Genomic DNA, 15,157 nt, shown 5'->3' with positions numbered 1-15,157 from the left:
AGTTTTGTCCAAGATTGTAGTAGTTGTTGGTAGTTGCTAGTAGTTGTTGGTTGTTACTAGTAGTTGTTGGTTGTCACTGGAAGTTGTTGGTTGTCACTGGTAGTTACTGGTTGTTACTAGTAGTTGTTGGTAGTTGCTGGTAGTTACTGGTAGTTGTTGGTAGTTAGTGGTAGTTGTTGGTTGTTACTGGTAGTTACTGGTTGTTACTAGTAGTTGTTGGTTGTTGCTGGTAGTTGCTAGTAGTTACTAGTAGTTGTTGGTTGTCACTAGTAGTTGTTGGTTGTCACTAGTAGTTGTTGGTTGTCACTAGTAGTTGTTGGTAGTTGCTAGTAGTTGTTGGTTGTTACTAGTAGCTGTTGGTAGTTGCTAGTAGTTGTTGGTTATTACTAGTAGTTGCTGGTAGTTGTTGGTTGTCACTAGTAGTTGCTGGTAGTTGCTAGTAGTTGTTGGTTGTTACTAGTAGTTGCTGGTTGTTACTAGTAATTGTTGGTTGTCACTAGTAGTTGCTGGTAGTTGCTAGTAGTTGTTGGTTGTTACTAGTAGTTGCTGGTTGTTACTAGTAGTTGTTGGTTGTTACTAGTAGTTGCTGGTAGTCGTTGGTTGTTACTAGTAGTTGTTGGTTGTTACTAGTACTTGCTGGTAGTTGTTGGTTGTCACTAGTAGTTGCTGGTAGTTGCTAGTAGTTGTTGGTTGTTACTAGTAGTTGTTGGTTGTTACTAGTAGTTGTTGGTAGTTGCTAGTAGTTGTTGGTTGTTACTAGTAGTTGTTGGTTGTGACTAGTAGTTGTTGGTTGTTACTGGTAGTTGTTGGTTGTCACTAGTAGTTGTTGGTTGTTACTAGTAGTTGTTGGCTGTCACTAGTAGTTGTTGGTTGTCACTAGTAGTTGTTGGTAGTTGCTAGTAGTTGTTGGTTGTTACTAGTAGTTGTTGGTAGTTGCTAGTAGTTGTTGGTTGTTACTAGTAGTTGTTGGTAGTTGCTAGTAGTTGTTGGTTGTTACTAGTAGTTGTTGGTTGTCACTGGTAGTTGTTGGTGGTCACTAGTAGTTGTTGGTTGTCACTAGTAGTTGTTGGTAGTTGCTAGTAGTTGTTGGTTGTTTCTAGTAGTTGTTGGTTGTCACTGGAAGTTGTTGGTTGTCACTGGTAGTTACTGGTTGTTACTAGTAGTTGTTGGTAGTTGCTGCTAGTTACTGGTAGTTGTTGGTAGTTACTGGTAGTTGTTGGTTGTTACTGGTAGTTACTGGTTGTTACTAGTAGTTGTTGGTTGTTGCTGGTAGTTGCTAGTAGTTACTAGTAGTTGTTGGTTGTCACTAGTAGTTGTTGGTTGTCACTAGTAGTTGTTGGTTGTCACTAGTAGTTGTTGGTAGTTGCTAGTAGTTGTTGGTTGTTACTAGTAGCTGTTGGTAGTTGCTAGTAGTTGTTGGTTATTACTAGTAGTTGCTGGTAGTTGTTGGTTGTCACTAGTAGTTGCTGGTAGTTGCTAGTAGTTGTTGGTTGTTACTAGTAGTTGCTGGTTGTTACTAGTAATTGTTGGTTGTCACTAGTAGTTACTGGTAGTTGCTAGTAGTTGTTGGTTGTTACTAGTAGTTGCTGGTTGTTACTAGTAGTTGTTGGTTGTTACTAGTAGTTGCTGGTAGTCGTTGGTTGTTACTAGTAGTTGTTGGTTGTTACTAGTAGTTGCTGGTAGTTGTTGGTTGTCACTAGTAGTTGCTGGTAGTTGCTAGTAGTTGTTGGTTGTTACTAGTAGTTGTTGGTTGTTACTAGTAGTTGTTGGTTGTTACTAGTAGTTGTTGGTTGTTACTAGTAGTTGTTGGTTGTGACTAGTAGTTGTTGGTTGTTACTGGTAGTTGTTGGTTGTCACTAGTAGTTGTTGGTTGTTACTAGTAGTTGTTGGTTGTCACTAGTAGTTGTTGGTTGTCACTAGTAGTTGTTGGTTGTTACTAGTAGTTGTTGGTTGTTACTAGTAGTTGTTGGTAGTTGCTGGTAGTTACTGGTAGTTCTTGGTAGGTACTGGTAGTTGTTGGTTGTTACTGGTAGTTACTGGTTGTTACTAGTAGTTGTTGGTTGTTGCTGGTAGTTACTGGTAGTTGTTGGTAGTTACTGGTAGTTGTTGGTTGTTACTGGTAGTTACTGGTTGTTACTAGTAGTTGTTGGTTGTTGCTGGTAGTTACTGGTAGTTATTGGTTGTTACTAGTAGTTGCTGGTAGTTGTTGGTAGTTACTAGTTGTTACTAGTAGTTGCTGGTAGTTGTTGATAGTTACTAGTAGTTGTTTGTAGTTGCTGGTAGTTACTGGTAGTTGTTGGTTGTTACTAGTAGTTGCTGGTAGTCGTTGGTAGTTACTAGTAGTTGTTGGTTGTTACGAGTAGTTGCTGGTAGTTGTTGGTAGTTACTAGTAGTTGTTGGTTGTTACTAGTAGTTGCTGGTAGTTGTTGGTAGTTACTAGTAGTTGTTGGTTGTTACTAGTAGTTGCTGGTAGTTGTTGGTAGTTACTAGTAGTTGTTGGTTGTTACTAGTAGTTGCTGGTAGTTGTTGTTAGTTACATTCTGTCCGATACCCATAATTTATCATTGATTAATTTGAAAAGAAAACAAGAAAATAATACATAGTAGGTTTGCAATCATTCAGAACTGAAAAGAATTACTAGGTAAAAACAATTAAATTCTTTATCTGTATTTTAGTTTGTGTTCTGTAGATGAAGTAAGCCGAGTCTCCGTAATAATGAAAGCAAACAACCTGATCCGAAGGAAATAACCCTAATTTGTGACGGTGTATCGCAATTTGGATAAAGATTCTAAACGTTCAAATAAACATACCATAACAACAAAGCGTTTGTCTCTTTATAATTAGTTGTAAGTACAAAAAATTTAAAACTGACAACTAACAGAAACAATCACTAGCAACTACCAACAACAACCTGAAAAAACATTAGACACAAATAAAAATTAGACACAAATACCAGCCGCTCCCGACAAATACCCAAAAATACCAGCAACTACCAACAACTACCAGTAACAATCACATCAATCAAGAACTAACAACAACTATCAACAACAACCAACAACTAACAACAACTACCAAGAACTACCAGTAACAACCAACAACTACTAGTAACTACCAGAAACTACCAGTGACAACCAACAACTACTAGTAACAACCAACAAATACCAGCAAATACCAAAAACTACCAGCAATTACCAGTAACAACCAACAACTACTAGTAACAACTAACAACTACTAGCAACTACTAGTAACAACCAACAACTACTAGTAACAACCAATAACTACCAGCAACTACTAGTAACAACCAACAACTACCAGCAACTACTAGTAACAACCAACAACTACCAGTAACAACCAACAACTATTAGTAACAACCAACAACTACCAGTAACAACCAATAACTACCAGTAACTACTAGCAACTACTAGTAACAACCAACAACTACCAGTAACAACCAACAACTACCAGTAACTACCAATAACTACCAGTAACTACCACCAACTACTAGTAACAACCAATAACTACCAGTAACTACCAGAAACTACTAGTAACAACCAATAACTACCAGTAACTACCAGCAACTACTAGTAACAACCAACAACTTCCAGTAACAACTACCAGTAACTACCAATAACTAACAGTAACTACCAGCAACTACTAGTAACAACCAACAACTACCAGTAACAACCACCAACTACCAGTAACTACCAATAACTACCAGTAACTACCAGCAACTACTAGTAACAACCAACAACTACCAGTAACTACCAATAACTACCAGTAACTACCAGCAACTACTAGTAACAACCAACAACTACCAGTAACAACCAATAACTACCAGTAACTACCAGCAACTACTAGTAACAACAAACAACTACCAGTAACAACCAGTAACTACCAATAACTACCAGTAACTACCAGCAACTACTAGTAACAACCAACAACTACCAGCAACTACTAGTAACAACCAATAACTACCAGTAACTACCAGCAACTACTAGTAACAACCAACAACTACCAGTAACTAGAAGTAACTACCAATAACTACCAGTAACTACCAGCAACTACTAGTAACAACCAACAACTACCAGTTACTACCAATAACTACCAGTAACTACCAACAACTACTAGTAACAACCAACAACTACCAGTAACTACCAATAACTACCAGTAACTACCAGCAACTACTAGTAACAACCAAAAACTACCAGTAACAACCAATAACTACCAGTAACTACCAGCAACTACTAGTAACAACAAACAACTACCAGTAACAACCAGTAACTACCAATAACTACCAGTAACTACCAGCAACTACTAGTAACAACCAACAACTACCAGCAACTACTAGTAACAACCAATAACTACCAGTAACTACCAGCAACTACTAGTAACAACCAACAACTACCAGTAACTAGAAGTAACTACCAATAACTACCAGTAAATACCAGCAACTACTAGTAACAACCAACAACTACCAGTAACTACCAATAACTACCAGTAACTACCAGCAACTACTAGTAACAACCAGTAACTACCAATAACTACCAGTAACTACCAGCAACTACTAGTAACAACCAAGAACTACCAGTAACTACCAATAACTACCAGTAACTACCAGCAACTACTAGTAACAACCAACAACTACCAGTAACAACCAGTAACTACCAATAACTACCAGTAACTACCAGCAACTACTAGTTACAACCAACATCTACCAGTAACTACTAGTAAAAACCAATAACTACCAGTAACTACCAGTAACTACCAATAACTACCAGTAACTACCAGTAACTACCAACATCTACCAGTAACTACTAGTAACAACCAACAACTACCAGTAACAACCAGTAACTACTAGTAACAACCAGTAACTACCAATAACTACAAGTAACTACCAGCAACTACTAGTAACAACCAATAACTACCAGTAACAACCAATAACTACCCTTAACTACAAGCGAGTACTAGTAACAACCAACAACTACTGGTAACAACCAATACCTACTAACAACCAACAACTACCAGTAACTACCAATAACTACCAGAAACTACCAGCAACTACTAGTAACAACCAACAACTACCAGTAACTACCTGCAGTAACTACCAATAACTACCAGTAACTACAAGCAACTACTAGAAACTACCAACAACTACCAGTAACTAACAATAACTACCAGTAACTACCAGCAACTACTAGCAACTACTAGTAACAACCAACAACTACCAGTAACTACCAGTAACTACCAGCAACTACTAGTAACAACCAACAACTACCAGTAAATACCAGTAACTACCAATAACTACCAGTAACTACCAGCAACTACCAATAACTACCAGTAACTACCAGCAACTACTAGCAACTACTAGTAACAACCAACAACTACCAGTAACTACCAGTAACTACCAATAACTACCAGTAACTACCAGCAACTACTAGTAACAACCAACAACTACCAGTAACAACCAACAACTACCAGTAACTACCAAAAACTACCAGTAACTACCAGCAACTACTAGTAACAACCAACAACTACCAGTAACAACCAGTAACTACCAATAACTACCAGTAACTACCAGCAACTACTAGTAACAACCAACAACTACCAGTAACTACAAGTAACTACCAATAACTACCAGTAACTACCAGCAACTACTAGTAACAACCAACAACTACCAGTAACTACCAATAACTACCAGTAACTACCAGCAACTACTAGTAACAACCAACAACTACTAGTAACAACCAACAACTACCAGCAACTACTAGTAACAACCAACAACTACTAGTGACAACCAACAACTACCAGCAACTACTAGTAACAACCAACAACAACTACTAGTAACAACCAACAACTACCAGCAACTACTAGTAATAACTACCAGCAACTACTAGTAACAACCAACAACTACCGGTAACTACCAGTAACTACCAATAACTACGAGTAACTACCAGTAACTACCAACATCTACCAGTTACTACTAGTAACAACCAACAACTACCAGTAACAACCAGTAACTACTAGTAACAACCAGTAACTACCAATAACTACCAGTAACTACCAGGAACTACTAGTAACAACCAATAACTACCAGTAACAACCAATAACTACCAGTAACTACCAGCGACTACTAGTAACAACCAACAACTACTAGTAACAACCAACAACTACTGGTAACAACCAATAACTTCTAACAACTACCAGTAACTACTAGTAACAACCAACAACTACCAGTAACAACCAATAACTACCAGTAACAACCAATAACTACCAGTAACTACCAGCGACTACTAGTAAGAACCTACAACTACTAGTAACAACCAACAACTACTGGTAACAACCAATACCTACTAACAACTACCAGCAACAACCAGTAATAACCATCAACTACCAGTAACTACCAGCGACTACTAGTAACAACCAACAACTACTAGTAACAACCAACAACTACTGGTAACAACCAATACCTACTAACAACTACCAGCAACAACCAGTAATAACCATCAACTACCAGTAACTACTAGTAACAACCAACAACTACCAGCAACTACTAGTAACAACCAACAACTACTAGTAACAACCAACAACTACTGGTAACAACCAATACCTACTAACAACTACCAGCAACAACCAGTAATAACCATCAACTACCAGTAATCACCAGCAACTACTAGTAACAACCAACAACTACTAGTAACAACCAACAACTACCAGCAACTACTAGTAACAACCAACAACTACTAGTAACAACCAACAACTACTAGTAACAACCAACAACTACTAGTAACAACCAACAACTACCAGCAACTACTAGTAACAACCAACAACAACTACTAGTAACAACCAACAACTACCAGCAACTACTAGTAATAACTACCAGTAACTACCAGCAACTACTAGTAACAACCAACAACTACCGGTAACTACCAGTAACTACCAATAACTACCAGTAACTACCAACATCTACCAGTAACTACTAGTAACAACCAGTAACTACCAATAACTACAAGTAACTACCAGCAACTACTAGTAACAACCAATAACTACCAGTAACAACCAATAACTACCCTTAACTACCAGCGAGTACTAGTAACAACCAACAACTACTAGTAACAACCAACAACTACTGGTAACAACCAATACCTACTAACAACCAACAACTACCAGTAACTACCAATAACTACCAGAAACTACCAGCAACTACTAGTAACAACCAACAACTACCAGTAACTACCTGCAGTAACTACCAATAACTACCAGTAACTACCAGCAACTACTAGAAACTACCAACAACTACCAGTAACTACCAATAACTACCAGCAACTACTAGTAACAACCAACAACTACCAGTAACTACCAGTAACTACCAATAACTACCAGTAACTACCAGCAACTACCAATAACTACCAGTAACTACAAGCAACTACTAGCAACTACTAGTATTAACCAACAACTACCAGTAACTACCAGTAACTACCAATAACTACCAGTAACTACCAGCAACTACTATTAACAACCAACAACTACCAGTAACAACCAACAACTACCAGTAACTACCAAAAACTACCAGTAACTACCAGCAACTACTAGTAACAACCAATAACTACCAGTAACAACCAATAACTACCCTTAACTACAAGCGAGTACTAGTAACAACCAACAACTACTGGTAACAACCAATACCTACTAACAACCAACAACTACCAGTAACTACCAATAACTACCAGAAACTACCAGCAACTACTAGTAACAACCAACAACTACCAGTAACTACCTGCAGTAACTACCAATAACTACCAGTAACTACAAGCAACTACTAGAAACTACCAACAACTACCAGTAACTACCAATAACTACCAGTAACTACCAGCAACTACTAGCAACTACTAGTAACAACTAACAACTACCAGTAACTACCAGTAACTACCAGCAACTACTAGTAACAACCAACAACTACCAGTAACTACCAGTAACTACCAATAACTACCAGTAACTACCAGCAACTACCAATAACTACCAGTAACTACCAGCAACTACTAGCAACTACTAGTAACAACCAACAACTACCAGTAACTACCAGTAACTACCAATAACTACCAGTAACTACCAGCAACTACTAGTAACAACCAACAACTACCAGTAAAAACCAACAACTACCAGTAACTACCAAAAACTACCAGTAACTACCAGCAACTACTAGTAACAACCAACAACTACCAGTAACAACCAGTAACTACCAATAACTACCAGTAACTACCAGCAACTACTAGTAACAACCAACAACTACCAGTAACATCCAGTAACTACCAATAACTACCAGTAACTACCAGCAACTACTAGTAACAACCAACAACTACCAGCAACCACTAGTAACAACCAATAACTACCAGTATTTACCAGCAACTACTAGTAAATACCAACAACTACCAGTAACTACAAGTAACTACCAATAACTACCAGTAACTACCAGCAACTACTAGTAACAACCAACAACTACCAGTAACTACCAATAACTACCAGTAACTACCAGCAACTACTAGTAACAACCAACAACTACTAGTAACAACCAACAACTACCAGCAACTACTAGTAACAACCAACAACTACTAGTAACAACCAACAACTACCAGCAACTACTAGTAACAACCAACAACAACTACTAGTAACAACCAGCAACTACTAGTAATAACTACCAGCAACTACTAGTAACAACCAACAACTACCGGTAACTACCAGTAACTACCAATAACTACGAGTAACTACCAGTAACTACCAACATCTACCAGTTACTACTAGTAACAACCAACAACTACCAGTAACAACCAGTAAATACTAGTAACAACCAGTAACTACCAATAACTACCAGTAACTTCCAGCGACTACTAGTAACAACCAACAACTACTAGTAACAACCAACAACTACTGGTAACAACCAATAACTTCTAACAACTACCAGCAACAACCAGTAAAAACCATCAACTACCAGTAACTACTAGTAACAACCAACAACTACCAGTAACCACCAGTAACTACCAATAACTACCAGTAACTACCAGCAACTACTAGTAACAACCAACATCTACCAGTAACAACCAATAACTACCAGTAACAACCAATAACTACCAGTAACTACCAGCGACTACTAGTAACAACCAACAACTACTAGTAACAACCAACAACTACTGGTAACAACCAATACCTACTAACAACTACCAGCAACAACCAGTAATAACCATCAACTACCAGTAACTACTAGTAACAACCAACAACTACCAGCAACTACTAGTAACAACCAACAACTACTAGTAACAACCAACAACTACTGGTAACAACCAATACCTACTAACAACTACCAGCAACAACCAGTAATAACCATCAACTACCAGTAATCACCAGCAACTACTAGTAACAACCAACAACTACTAGTAACAACCATCAACTACCAGCAACTACTAGTAACAACCAACAACTACTAGTAACAACCAACAACTACTAGTAACAACCAACAACTACTAGTAACAACCAACAACTACCAGCAACTACTAGTAACAACCAACAACAACTACTAGTAACAACCAACAACTACCAGCAACTACTAGTAATAACTACCAGTAACTACCAGCAACTACTAGTAACAACCAACAACTACCGGTAACTACCAGTAACTACCAATAACTACCAGTAACTACCAACATCTACCAGTAACTACTAGTAACAACCAGTAACTACCAATAACTACAAGTAACTACCAGCAACTACTAGTAACAACCAAAACTACAAAACAATAACTACCCAAAACAACTAAAAACTATAAAAATAAAAAAAATACCAGTAACTACCAATAACTACCAGAAACTACCAGCAACTTCTAGTAACAACCAACAACTACTAGTAACAACCAATAACTACCAGTAACAACCAATAACTACCAGTAACTACCAGCACTACTAGTAACAACCAACAACTACTAGTAACAACCAACAACTACTGGTAACAACCAATACCTACTAACAACTACCAGCAACAACCAGTAATAACCATCAACTACCAGTAACTACTAGTAACAACCAACAACTACCAGCAACTACTAGTAACAACCAACAACTACTAGTAACAACCAACAACTACTGGTAACAACCAATACCTACTAACAACTACCAGCAACAACCAGTAATAACCATCAACTACCAGTAATCACCAGCAACTACTAGTAACAACCAACAACTACTAGTAACAACCAACAACTACCAGCAACTACTAGTAACAACCAACAACTACTAGTAACAACCAACAACTACTAGTAACAACCAACAACTACTAGTAACAACCAACAACTACCAGCAACTACTAGTAACAACCAACAACAACTACTAGTAACAACCAACAACTACCAGCAACTACTAGTAATAACTACCAGTAACTATCAGCAACTACTAGTAACAACCAACAACTACCGGTAACTACCAGTAACTACCAATAACTACCAGTAACTACCAACATCTACCAGTAACTACTAGTAACAACCAGTAACTACCAATAACTACAAGTAACTACCAGCAACTACTAGTAACAACCAATAACTACCAGTAACAACCAATAACTACCCTTAACTACCAGCGAGTACTAGTAACAACCAACAACTACTAGTAACAACCAACAACTACTGGTAACAACCAATACCTACTAACAACCAAAATACCAGTAACTACCAGTAACTACCAGAAACTACCAGCAACTACTAGTAACAACCAACAACTACCAGTACACTAATATAACTACAGCAACTACTAGAAACTACCAACAACTACTAGTAACTACCAATAACTACCAGCAACTACTAGTAACAACCAACAACTACCCCACTTAACCACACTTAGTAACAACCAACAACTACCAGCAACTACTAGTAACAACCAACAAATACTAGTAACAACCAACAACTACTAGTAACTACTAGCAACTACCAGCAACTACAAGTAACTGCTAATAACTACCAGCAACTACTATTTACAACCAACAACTACTAGTAACAACCAACAACTACCACCAATGGAAACAATAACGATAACTACCATTAATACACCGAGAAAGCGACAGTACAATTAGTATTACATGAAGTATATACCTCGGGTGCACTCGTGGCTTTCTACCATGAAGTATATGCCGGCTGGACCCAGGCGAGAAAAGAGAGTCAAGAGAAGCACATACCTATATAGCCCATAATTATATGGGAGTACCACTCCCCCAGGCTCTGCACTCATCGTGCTAAACAAGATTTTCATTTTTGAGCTACCAAACTGAACAGACAACAAATTGATACTCATATTTTTATCCTTTAAATGTTTCCTTCTTTTTTCAGTATTTCAGAGCGAACTGTAAAATGATAAAAGTGATTTCATTATAAAATGACAATATTTAAATGAATTCATAGCAATTAAAAGAGTTATGACAATATATTTTGTCAACTTTTATTTCATTGAACAATACAATAAGACAAACATAACAAGAGCTAATGGGTAAAAGGAAAGAAATGGGGAGAAAAAAGTATTCCAGTACATAATTTTCATGTCCCAGGTGAGTGCACCTATGTCCAGGATTGAATGCAAGTATCATTTAATGAGTTCTTAATGTTAGACTGTGTTAGTTAGCATTTCCATATTGCTTCATATTTGACAGATTTTGTGTGTTTTGGTGAACTTTTATTAATGAGGACACTTTGTGATGCCTGTCATGATGATGAAGAACATGCATCTCATTTGTGTTCAATCCTGGCCATATCTGGGTGAGTACATGAGGTTATAAGAACGATTTAAAAAAGACTAATAATAATAATAATAATAATAATAATAATAATAATAATAATCAAATAAGCATCAGTGAACTACAGAAGATAACCTTCCTGGGTACAGGGCATATTTTGAGGAGGGTGTTGTCAAGCTAAAAACTGACTACCCTTTAGTGCCCCAGGACCATGGTTTGGTCCCGGCGCTAAGGACTTTAAGCAAACATTACGTAAGGAACATAACAATAATAATAATAATAATTATAAAAACAATATATAATTATAATAAAAACCTTCCCAAAATCCTTTGCAACTGAAAAATCGTCAATGCCAAATAACTTGGTCAGTTTGAAGTCAGCAGGAGTAGTACGTCGTATAGAAATAACTCTTACCATAAACTAATTCTTGAATAAGTCGTAGGTTGATGACGTCATTAGTCACGTGACTTTGCTCAGGAGTTCGTTTTTGCTCACTGTGACGAAAATAGTTTATTACTAAAAAAGCAGTCATTGCAGTTTGAAGCACATTGGTGTGAGGCATTTCGGACTGCCCAGGTACCGAACAAAACATCAAATTTAAGTTAGCTATGCACAATTTTCAAAAAATGGGAGTCTGGGTACAAGTGCGTATCTGGCGTTGCATTAAATGCGAGGTAACAAGAAATTACACGTTGGTAGATACTTATATGTGAAGTAGTTTTTAATTAATCCCATTGGTATGACGTCATCGGTCACGTGACCAGAACGGATCATATTTTTAAATTTGCTTGAAAACTTTACTAGAACCTCTCTCTTAGGATCTTTTTGAGCAAAGTTGTAGTTTTTTTAATAGTGTTTTGAAAAATGGCCATTATTACTTTTTCGTGAAAAAGTACGGCAGTACAAAATACAATTGAAAAGTTTGTTGGCTTCCTACTCAACGACCATTTACATTTGAAATAAAAGAAAATTTTGCCAAAGGCTTGAGTGTATGCTCTTTATTATAGCGTTATCAGTTTCTTTTCATTGTAATTGCTTTGGGAGAGGTTGGATGTAATTTCTTTCAGACAAAGGAGTGGCGCTTGGGGAGAGTTTAAGCTGTGCCCCCCCCTGCTTGCGGATTCCCCGCGGTCCGTATTGCGGGCGCATTTTCAAAATGGCGTCGATCGATCTAGTGTTTTGATTTTGCAATTTCGAGTTCTATAGGATAGTTTTGTCAATGTTCTTTCTTCTTGACGCGATCACGAGTCCCGAAACAAAGGGTATTCGATATCCTTTATTTGTATTCCCGATACTGGAGAAGAATATGGAATGAGGAGAAACGGTGGAAGCTTTTCGCACAAACATTTCTAACAGAGACTTAATACAGTGACCTGAGCTCACTTCAGGTAAGCGTTTCTCATTGTACTATAATTTCATTTTGAAGACTGGCTTAAGCTTATGTCTTCGGCGTTTATGTGAAGATTTATAAAAGTGCTAAAGATAGAATCGTACTAAAACTTAGCTGGTCTTAGGTCACTGGAATTAAAGCCGAGCTCGGCGATAAAAAATAGATCTCTTTAGATTTTGAGGCGATGTGTCATAGTAATGTCACTCAGTTCGTCGAGGCATGTAATTGTTATTTATATTTGTCATCTGAATGTTAAGCTACTTCAATTTAATAAGAATCGCATCCTTTAATTATTTATACGTGAGGAAATGTTTGTCAAAATATTGACCATGTGGTCATTTCCGGCCGCAAAGAAATAAATGAGACCATTTCTGAAGTTTAAATTTCTATCTTTCCATGATGTGTATTGTATTGCCAGACATAGATTGACGTTTCTTTTGCATTTTGTTGTATACAGGTAATTTGTGGGATTATTAGAATGTCTAATTTGCAAACAGGATTTACAGAATTCAGAACTGAGGACTTTCTGAATTACTGGTGAGTTAAACTATGGATTATAACAAGTTCAGGCAGTTATTGATCTCTTCAGCCAATCTCAGCACTTCCCATCCTCCTCTCTTCACACATTCACTACCTGAGACATTTTTAAAAGATCTACTTTTTGACCAGACATTTGCCTACGTTATAAAAAAGCTGTTTGACATTTTTTTAAGGCATGTATTTTCAGTTGTTGGATGGCCTTCAGTAGCATTTTAAACTACAGCTAGCAATGTAAAAAATTCAAATGAAGACTGACATTTTTTTCTGCAAAATTATGATTAATGAAAGGAAGGGTGCCAAGAAAATTGATTTCTTCCTGGCCTGACCCAGGTAGACTGTGTAAGGTGAAACCATTATATGCTTGCCCAAAGTCCCATGTTTCTCTGGAAAGATCAACAACAAAAAATAAAAATCCATAAATGTCATTTGGCTATCTAGCAAGTGGAAAAAATTATTGAATCCACTAGCCCAACATGAAAGCAGTCAGTTTTTTTTTCACACACTGAAAAAGGCCATTTAATATACAGTCTGCATGCTGGAAAAATAGCAATTTCATCAAAATAAACAGTTTTTGTTTGTTTTGTTTCTATTTACAGGTGACTTGAAGAGTGCAATGACATTCCTCTTAGTCAAAATGAACTCAAAAATACACATTGTGTTAATGTAATAAAATTGTCACATGATTGATTCCCACATGTTGCCAGTTTAAACCTGAATATACTTTAGTGACATTTATAGCTATTTATGTAATATGAACATCCCAGAACCCAATAAGGCTACATGTGAATACTGACACTTTATTACATGTAAGTTTTGAAACCATTCTGGGTTCATGACAAAACTATTTTGTTTTGGCATGATTGTAGATTACCCCGGCACTTTTTTGCATAACTGAAATGACTGCCATAACACAGTCCGCAGTCATCATACAAATATCAAAATTTCATGCTGAACTGATTTTAATGTCACCGCAGTCCATAGTCCGACACAAAAAGTTTGTTGTTTAGATTGCCTGCCACTGCGTAGTCATGCATTAATTTCTTGTCTGCCACCGTGGTCCGCAGTCCCATAGTGAACGTATGGGACAGAATGTTTTGTGTTTAGAGAGGCCTACTTATTCATTTCGGTTAGCCTAATATGCACTTTGGTTAGCCTGTTCACGGTTAGCTATCTATATTTGTAAGGGCAACACTATATATTGTTAACATGTAGAACTCTGGGTACACTACGGACTGCGATTAGGTTGCTTGCGGTTAGCCTTTATATTGTGTTCAGGATATCTACTGTTCTTAAAACACTACAGGACTGCGGACCGGGGTGGCAGGCGATTATGACATTTACTAACATTTCTTAGAATCGACTACCGGACTACGGGCCCCGGTGGCAGGCGATTAGCAGACTTTGTATTATTTTCAAATAAAACACTATGGGACTGTGGACCGCGGTGGCAGGCGATTATAACAATTA

At 37.3% G+C, this 15,157-nt stretch overlaps 1 protein-coding gene and 1 long non-coding RNA gene across 4 annotated transcripts in view; one reads left to right on the top strand and one right to left on the bottom strand.

The window, feature by feature from the left end:
* Window positions 1-15,157, bottom strand: part of LOC144664765 (methyltransferase HEMK2-like) — a 206,513-nt gene that overhangs the window by 137,790 nt on the left and 53,566 nt on the right. The window lies entirely within an intron of this gene.
* On the top strand, window positions 12,901-14,578 carry LOC144664855 (uncharacterized). The gene is made up of 3 exons (XR_013572866.1): window positions 12,901-13,148; window positions 13,608-13,687; window positions 14,287-14,578. It is a non-coding gene; the product is annotated as an uncharacterized LOC144664855 (long non-coding RNA).

The sequence above is a fragment of the Oculina patagonica genome, chromosome 9, assembly GCF_052425735.1.
Source record: "Oculina patagonica isolate OP01 chromosome 9, crgOcupat, whole genome shotgun sequence".
Taxonomy (NCBI): domain Eukaryota; kingdom Metazoa; phylum Cnidaria; class Anthozoa; order Scleractinia; family Oculinidae; genus Oculina; species Oculina patagonica.
Note: the sequence above shows the minus strand (reverse complement) of the source record. Positions and strands in the feature narration are given on the sequence as shown.